This window comes from Amblyomma americanum, chromosome 2 (genome assembly GCF_052857255.1).
Source record: "Amblyomma americanum isolate KBUSLIRL-KWMA chromosome 2, ASM5285725v1, whole genome shotgun sequence".
In the NCBI taxonomy this organism is placed as follows: domain Eukaryota; kingdom Metazoa; phylum Arthropoda; class Arachnida; order Ixodida; family Ixodidae; genus Amblyomma; species Amblyomma americanum.
The window spans coordinates 206,598,581-206,607,594 of NC_135498.1; the positions used below are offsets into that span (position 1 = coordinate 206,598,581).

The following is a 9,014-nucleotide window of genomic DNA, read 5'->3' on the forward strand; positions in this document are numbered from 1 at the left end:
CATGAATGATATGAGACTAAGGTTTACAGCCTTGGAGAAGCAGGCAAACAGGATTGACACTCTAGAATAAACAATATATGAACTCCAGGCGAAAATAACTGATTTAGAAGACAGGAGCCACCGCTCAAACCTTATTGTTTTTGGAGTAAAAGTGGAACCCGGGGAATCTGAGGCTGACTTGAAAAAGAAGGTTCTAACTGAAGTTTTTGCAGAAAAGCTTAACGTGTTTTGCAGTTCTGTGGGCAGAATACACAGGCTGGGCAAAAAGGCAACAAACCGTCCTGTAATTGTGTTCTTCCAGGACTATAACGAAAAGCAAGAACTCTTTAAAAACTGCACGAAACTAAAAGGCAGCAATATTTCAATACAGAACGATTATTCACGAAACACACTTAGGAAGCGTAAACTACTGTGGGACAGCGCAAAAACAGAAAGGAATGAAGGAAAAAAAGTTACCTTGATAAATGACAAGCTGCGAATCGAAAAAATGCTTTACACCTGGCATGACAGCGATAACACCACAGTTCAACTCGATGATAAAAACAGTTATCAAAGCAAAGACTGACTTTCACAACCTCGTGTTAAGGAATTTCGCTTACTTAATATAAATGCACGTAGTATTGTAAATAAATCGGAGGCTTTGGAGGCTATCTTGTTGATTCACAATCCACACGCCGTAGTTATAACCGAGACTTGGCTGAGAGATGATATTGATGATGAAACTGTTTTCCCCCGCTCTTATCAAGTTTTTCGCCGTGATAAAGCAACACGTGGAGGGGGAATTGCGGTCCTGGTGAATCAAAACGCAGAGGCACACACGTTGCAGCAAATAGCTAACCATGAAAGTGTGACCTTAAAACTGTCGTACAGGGGTAGATCGTTTGTGCTTTTTGCTGTATACAGACACCTGATTCACCACCTCAATATTTATGTGATCTGGCCGATCACATGTCTAAATTTCGCCGTGATAAAATATATCGTGTCGGTGATTTTAATCTCCAAAATATTGACTGGAATAGTCCCTTCCCTAGTACAAACAATGACATAAATGCTTCATACATGTGTGATATTATGCTTATTCATAATTTGCAACAGGCAGTTAAGCACCCAACGCGTATACGCGGTGAAGCTGCATCTATTCTCGACCTCGTCTTTCTCAGCCAAGCAACAGAACGTTTTACTGTTTCAGTTGAAACTGGGTTATCTGATCATTGCATGGTGGTTTTTACTTGTCTCATTCAACAGAATGTCGACAGTGAACCTGCAAAACTTATTTCCGTGAAAAACTTCTCCAGAGCTAATGATGAAAGTGTGTTAGACTACTTCAGCTTACACCTTGACATGTTTCGAGGAACTAATGTTGATGAACTCTGGAATAAATTTAAAGAAATCTGTACGTGCTGCATTGATAACTACATTCCTAATAGAATAAAGAAAACATGTAAAAAAACTCCTTGGATCACGCGAGAAATAATACATTTGAAAAGAAAAATCAAACGTCTGAAGCGTGGGGGTGCCTGTCGAAATATAGTTAAGATACATCAGGCTAACTTCACAAGCGCTTTGCGCCAGGCTAAACAAAATTACTTTCAGTATAGCCTGCCAAATTTTCTTCGTGACTCACCACATAAGTTCTGGAAATTTTTATCGAAAAAGAAAAAACTATTACGCGCATTTCATGTCAAGGTGTCCAGCTTGCTGATAAATCGCTAATCTCTGAGGCATTCAATAAGTATTTTCAGAGTGTGTTTTCCCATCATGGTTTATTTGTTCAACCCAGTACCATGTCTCCCAACACGACCCCCGACATTGTTTCTTCATCTGGCGTATTCTCCATGCTACTCAACCTCAAAACTAAAGCGTCCGCTGGACCTGACGGGATACCAATTATTTTTCTGCGCCGTTATGCAGAAGCCATCACAGAGTTCCTGGTTGTTATTTTCCGCAAATCATTTGAAACAGGAAACATTCCTTCCGACTGGAGGAAAGCGCGGATTGTGCCCGTGCTGAAAAAGGGTGATCCTGCCTTGATTACTAATTATCGTCCCATATCAATAGCTTCCACATGTTGCAAACTTGCTGAGCATATCATAGCTAACTACATAACTACTTTTCTAAACGATAACAAGGTACTTACCCCCCATCAGCACGGGTTTCGAAAAGGCTTTTCCACTGTCACTCAGCTAACTTCTGTCATTCATACTTTTGCAAGTGTACTAAATAGCGCTGGTCAAATGGATGTTATTTTTTTAGACTTCAGCAAAGCCTTTGATGTTATTTCTCATGCCAAACTAATTTACAAACTTGAACTTATTGGTCTTCCTAATTTCATAATTCATTGGATTTCCTCATACCTTTCTTACCGCACACAATTTGTTTGTATTGATGATTGCTATTCCTCTTTTTGATATATATCAATGACATTACTAACGTTATAACTACCCCTGTCCAAATTAGATTATTTGCAGATGCCTGCGTTTTATTTCACCAAATTACTTGCCAAGATGATCAAGTTTTAGTAAACTCCAATCTTCAGAACATACATACATGGTGTAATAAATGGGACATGAAGCTAAATTTAGAGAAAACAGTATACATGACGATAACTAACAAAAAGGCTTCCTTCTCATTTCCTTAAAATATTTCATCTCACCTTCTGACCGAAGTCAGCGAGTACAAGTATCTAGGAGTTACAATAACGAAAAACCTTAGCTGGAATAAACATGTATCAAACGTATGCTTCTCAGCCTTTCGTAAACTCTGCTTTCTTAGACATAAACTAAAACTTGCCCCACCTGAACTTAAAAAGTTAACCTACTTTTCAATAATAAGGCCATCACTAGAATATGCGTGCACCGTCTGGGATCCCTACACTAAACGTAACATCGAGGCCCTTGAAATGATTCAACGCAAAGCCGTCCGTTTTATTTTTTCAATGTATCGTGTAACTGACTCACTAACGACCCTCATGCAAACTCACGGTATTGAAACATTACAGCTGCGCCGGAAAATTCAAAGACTGAAACTACTTTTCTTACTAAAAAACCATAAACTGTCTATGAATGCAGACCCCTTCCTTAAACCTAACACTACGCGCAAAACACGAAATCATCATACACAATCATTAACCCCTTACAGTGCTAGGATTAACGCCTTTAAATACTCATTTTTTCCACGCACCATTGAGGAGTGGGACAGGTGTTCGCCAGATCTGTTAACCAGAGCTGATTCTTTTGACTCAATGTTTTCTTCACAGCATTTAATTTGAGAGCCGTTTTTTTCGTTCACTTTATGTATTTTGCATCTGAGCCTTGTACTTATTGCTGTATTTTGTGATACAACTTGTATTTAACATTTTTTCAATTTTGCTAAACCTGTTCTTTTTGCATATATTATGTGCTCGCCCCTCCTGCTTGGGCCTACTGTAGGCCTGCAGTATGTTCTAAATAAATAAATAAAATAAATAAATAAATAAATAAACCACGGACAGCAAGGTGGCCTATCAGGTAGGGGGCAGCGAACAAAAGATTCAAAAACGCCACAGCCATGGGCACATTTTCAAGACAGGATTGGATTGAATGGCTGCTTATTGACCCTCCTTAGTCCGCAGATTTTTGTCCATTCTACAATTTCCAGTTTTGCCACTGTGACTTCCACATGCGGAGAGAAGATAATTAAATAGATGCGAAGGAAATGTTTGAAAGAATAGGCACGTCACAACAACATCCGCGAAAGCTGTTTTGAAGAAAATTTATTATGAACAAAACACACGAAACTGCTGCAGTAAAAGATACCACTTTTCCCACCTCCCTTTCGACTGGCATGAAGATCGCAGAATCTTATGCAACAAGTACTTGCTCATGCATTAGCTAGCTTGCATAGTGCGACATTACCAATAACAACGTTGCTAAAAACTGGCTCTAATTTGTACGCAGAGATACAAAAGAAGGAAAGCAGCAATTTATGTAACAGACACCGAACGAGAGAGAAAATTAACTCTCCAGGCAGGAATGGGCTTAGAAATCATAAATTTTCAAAAAAATTGATTTCTAAGTATACATGCTTGTATGCCCCGTTTTTACGCTTTCCCGTAGATTCATTGGTGAATTCAACTAGGCAGTAGACAAAAAAAGCATTTTCCTGAATTGCGGCTGCACTATATTACGGGGAAATGCTGGAACAATGGGCGTTTTTCTTCGTTACGCTTTTGTGCTTGGATACACATCTTGCCGAACAGATTTCTTTGCGACTCTGTGATCTATTTGCAACCTGTTTTGTTTTCTTGCACTCCAATTACCATAATATATACAGGCCACGCCATTCTTTTTTCTTTCAAATTTGGGATGCAATTGTGCATTATATAACCGTTGCATGAAATTGTGTTCTTGCTTTTGGTAATGTAAAAGGACACAGCGACACGAAAATTATCAAGCAAAATCGGCGCTTTACAAAAACTTCTTAGAATGTCGTGACTTATAACATGCCAACAAATACATAATGTTGAACCATACCTTTTACACATTTTCTTAACTATTTATCGGCTTCACAATGTTCAGAAGACACACAAACACAGATATATATATATATATATATATATATATATATATATATATATATATATAGTCACGTGCTTGTGAATGAGGGAGATCACAAGAAACAGCGGGGCGGGCTTCGAAGAACGTCTTGACCACTGCTCCAGGTTGCTGTCACTTCCTCTTTTTGAGGCGGCGCGTGATTCAGGTCAGCGCTAGGCGAACATACAGGATGCACTGTGTCAATGGCTCCCCGGGAAGAAAGAGCATCGTCCCGACGCGTAGTCTGTCTGTTTAAAAAGTTCACTAATTGAAGCATGATGTGCGCGCGAAGTCCAGCTCCACCGCTACCGCTCGTAGTAAGGCTGGAGACGGACAACGTGTGCCAGGTCAGGGTGCAGGGATTGCTAAGTGTTCTGAAAGTCGTCAGGAACGACCGCATAGTTGAGGTCTCCAATTGGCTCGATCACTTTTAGGGCCCAAAATACCGGCAGAGGAGCTATTGGCTAAGTCCTCGTCGGCGAATGGGAAACCAGACCCACACACGGTCTCCTAATGTGTACCGATCAGTACGGCGTCGGAGGTTATAGCGCTGGACATCTCGGCATTGCTGGTCGAGAATCCTCACTCTGGCCAGCTGACGAGCCTCTTCAGCGAGGTGCAGGAAGGTGTGAAGATCCGCATTTGGGTCGATGTCGTCCACATGCGGTAACGCGGCGTCCAACATCATGGTCACGTCGCGGCCGTAGACGAGACAGAACTGTGGCATGTTTGTCGTTTCCTGTACGGCTGTATTGTGTGCGAAGGCGACGTATGGGAGCACTTCGTCCCAAGTTTTGTGCTGAACGTCGAGATACATTGAGAGCATGTCACCTAGCGTTTTGTTTATTCGTTCCATTAAACCGTTCTTTTGAGAATGGTAGGATGTCGTCTTTTGGTGGTTTGTATGACTGTGGCGTGAAATCTGCTGTAGGAGGTCAGCCATGAACGCTGTACACGTGTCGGTGATTATCAGTAAAGCAGGGGACCCCTGGAGGGTCCGGTGCATGGGGTGCGCCACCGAGCACCTCCAACAAGATGTCACGCGTGAATGGGGGATATCCCAGATCATAAGAAACAGCAGCGTGCTTCGACGAACGTCTTGACGAAGGCTCCAGATCTCTGTCGATTGACACACTACAGTCCGCATGCTCGCCTAGCGCTGACCTGAAGCACGCGCCATCTCAGAAAGGTGAAGTGGCAGCGATAGCGACTCGGAGATGTGCTTAAGACTATATATATATATATATATATATATATATATATATATATATATATATATATATATATATATATATATATATATATATATATATATATATATATATATATATATTACGAACATAGGTTGCGTTGGCTCCGCAGAATAAAGATTTAAGAAAAGTGGGCACTTCTACAGAGACACATTTATTTATCAACGTTTCGACCGCGGTGCAATCTTCTTCAGGACTGTAGTGGTCTCGCGTCAGATGGACGTTTTAAGTTTGTGAGCTGCAGAGGAGGGAGAAAGGAGTGTAACAAGCAAATAGCAACAACAGCTTAAAAAATTGGAAAAAGTAATAAATAAATAAAAATAAAGATGGGTGTGCGGGGAGCAGACAGGGACAATATTCAGGGAGAAGCAAAAAAAATAGAAATAAAAGAAAAAAAGCGGGAAAACTAGTATAGTAAGGAAGGATGGGGTACAAAAGGAGATGGCGAAACGAGAGAAAGGGAGAGGAAGACGGTGCGGGGGACATGGGCAGCCACAGGAGTACGAAAGGAAAACGTGCAAACAAAACACACAAACAAAATGCACAAACACAAAGGGCGCCGCTGCAGATGCGTGGCCAAAGAAGAGCCGCTGCGCAAATGACTCTGCCAGCGACGAACAGGCCAAACCAGGCGCCTTTCGGGGATCTCACTAATTTCCGGTGAGCCGCGATATATACATATATATATGTTGGCGGTGGTTTCTCGTCTGCGCCAGCCAGTGACACATATGACGGTGCGAATTGCCGCCGCCAACTTATCGGCCTGCCGCGGCTGCGGCGGGGCCGTCGAGCCAAGGCTGCAGCGATTTCGTTCGCTCAAACCACGCTTGAGAGCAGCACGATGCGCGCAAGTGCGTTAGTCACGTGGTTTATCTTGTATTTCGCGGGCTTACTTTGGAGCTGGGGAAAAAAAAGACGCGCGTGAGGATTTCCTTATCGTAAATGGTGGAATGGGGGGTTTCTGAAGCGCTCGACAACTCTTCAAATGCAATTTTCTGTCTTAAGTCAATATTTAATAATTTAAATAATAAAAATTAATTATATTATTAATGATTTGCAAAACAAAAAAATTGTCTGTGGTGCACAAGATGGCTGTCACCAATATGCTACTGGTTTCACTAGCTTACCTCTAATGATTGATTTTTTAACGCTTGGCTCTAGTTAGCTGGGACACCCGGTAAATATATATATATATATATATATATATATATATATATATATATATATATATATATATATATATATATATATATATATATATATATATATATATATATATATATATATATATATATATATATTAGGAAAATGCTTTCTCGAAATACAGCAGTGATATTTTGTGAGAGCAGTCAAAAAGTTATTCTAATATGCGCAGCAGATTTTGCATATACATTAAGAAATAAATTTTGTGGATTGTGGAAACCGCGCTCCCGCATTAAAATGCTCAAAATCCACACCACATGACGACAGAGAGGCTCTTTGGTAACGTTGAAACATTTTATGCTTTTGTAGCGCGCAGACATTCTTTCTTTGTGGTGAGTTCTACACTAGGGGACAGTTTTCTGTGGCTATAGGCCAGTGGAAACAACGAGCCCGCGCCGCCAGCAGTTCACATACGGGTCTTGGCTCGTGAGCGCGTACGAACAGCGCTCTTTTAGAAGCCGGTGTCTCCCGCTCGTTGCATCCACTTCCATATAGCCACAGAAAACTGTCCCCGAGTACAGCAGGCATTCGTAGCCTGCCTAGCAGGTGCTCTTGTCCGCGCCTGCACGCTCCTCTGTAGAGTGTACGCGTGTGAGGTAGTTTTTGTGCCTTTTGTGATAGATTGTGTGTTTTGTGGCTTGTCGTGCGCCTAATATGAGATAAAAATATCCGTGCCAACGGTTACCCTCCATGTACCTTTCATTTGACAGACCGACCTCACGTGGAATAAGTGGAACAATTAGCAGCTAAATGAAATGAAAAAACAATAGCTCACGCCAAGGCGTCGATACTGTGGATGATTCTAAGCGGACATGTTGCGCTCGTGACATCATCACTGACTGCTTACAAGTGACGTAAAGAAATACACTGAGGTTTCTTAGTGACATCGTTCCTTGTGCTGTTGCTTCCATGAATGAGATTGATACATTTAAGAGAACGCAAGCAATCTTGCCATGGAGTGATCTAGGCGCGGCGCGAATCAGACGGGCGATTTTTCGAGGGGTAACACCAGACCATTATACGAAAAATCGGCGCTATCATTTAGGTATGCTTTGGCGAAAAATCATCAACATATTAAAAGTGCACATAACTCCGCACATCGGATGTGTTCCCTTTCGGCTGCATTTCCCAGTGCTGGGCATTCTTACCTGCTATTCATTTCCGAAGCAAGGCAAGCGTAAACTCCGATCGGTTCATCGCAGAATGCAAGGGCAATAGGGGCACCGTAACGTTCAGACACCAACGTCCAATTTGCGGAATAAATGAGTGAGCAGGTCGGCCGAGGAAGCAACGCGCATCCAATTGTAGTTCTCGAAGCAAAAGGGGTTGTGTATCTTCCGACGCACTGCACACAGCTCACCGAGCAGCGGCTGCCCGCGGTGAAGCACACATTCCTGTGGGGCCGGCTAACCGCCTCTGCTTCCGAGGATACAGCCCTCACCCCGGATAGCGGAAAGGAGACGGAGAGAGAAATTCGGACGCTGGCCCCTTCTCCGTCGTCGATGCTCGGGCGGCACGGCGTCTGCTGAGCGGAATTTGCGCACAGCCCGGTTGAGTAGTTTTGTTCAACTTTTTACGGCGTGCCTCATGCTACGCTTTTTGCAGGTAAGGTCGAGCGTCACGCTGCATTTGGCAATCTCGGAGACTTTCCTGCCAAATTATCGCTTCCGCGGGCCTTGAGAGGGAGAGCATGCCCCTAAGCGCCCAGCGTGCGAATACGTAGGCCACACAATTTTCCGCCAAGGTCAGCCGGTTGGGCTGTGCAGAAGGACAAAGAGAGGGGAGGGGACGACGCCGCTCGGGGAGGTCATCCGAGGTGTTGAGGACGGCTGAGCTTGTATTGTAGCTGGGTATTTCGTTTTCTTAATCATTACCCATGAGACGTTTTTACAGGCGCCTCCCACCAAAAAGAAAAAAAAAACGGCACGCATAAGGGGCAACAAGCGTTCAGGGCATAGCCTATAGTGCTTACTGGAGGAAGCTCGGT

At 42.8% G+C, this 9,014-nt stretch overlaps 1 long non-coding RNA gene across 1 annotated transcript in view; it reads right to left on the minus strand.

Moving 5' to 3' along the window:
- LOC144119431 (uncharacterized) overlaps positions 1-8,398 on the minus strand; it is a 28,807-nt gene extending 20,409 nt beyond the window's left edge. The window contains exon 1 of the long non-coding RNA XR_013312363.1: positions 8,176-8,398. This is a non-coding gene — a long non-coding RNA (uncharacterized LOC144119431). The remainder of the gene's footprint in view (positions 1-8,175) is intronic.
- Between the last annotated feature and the right edge of the window lie 616 nt (positions 8,399-9,014).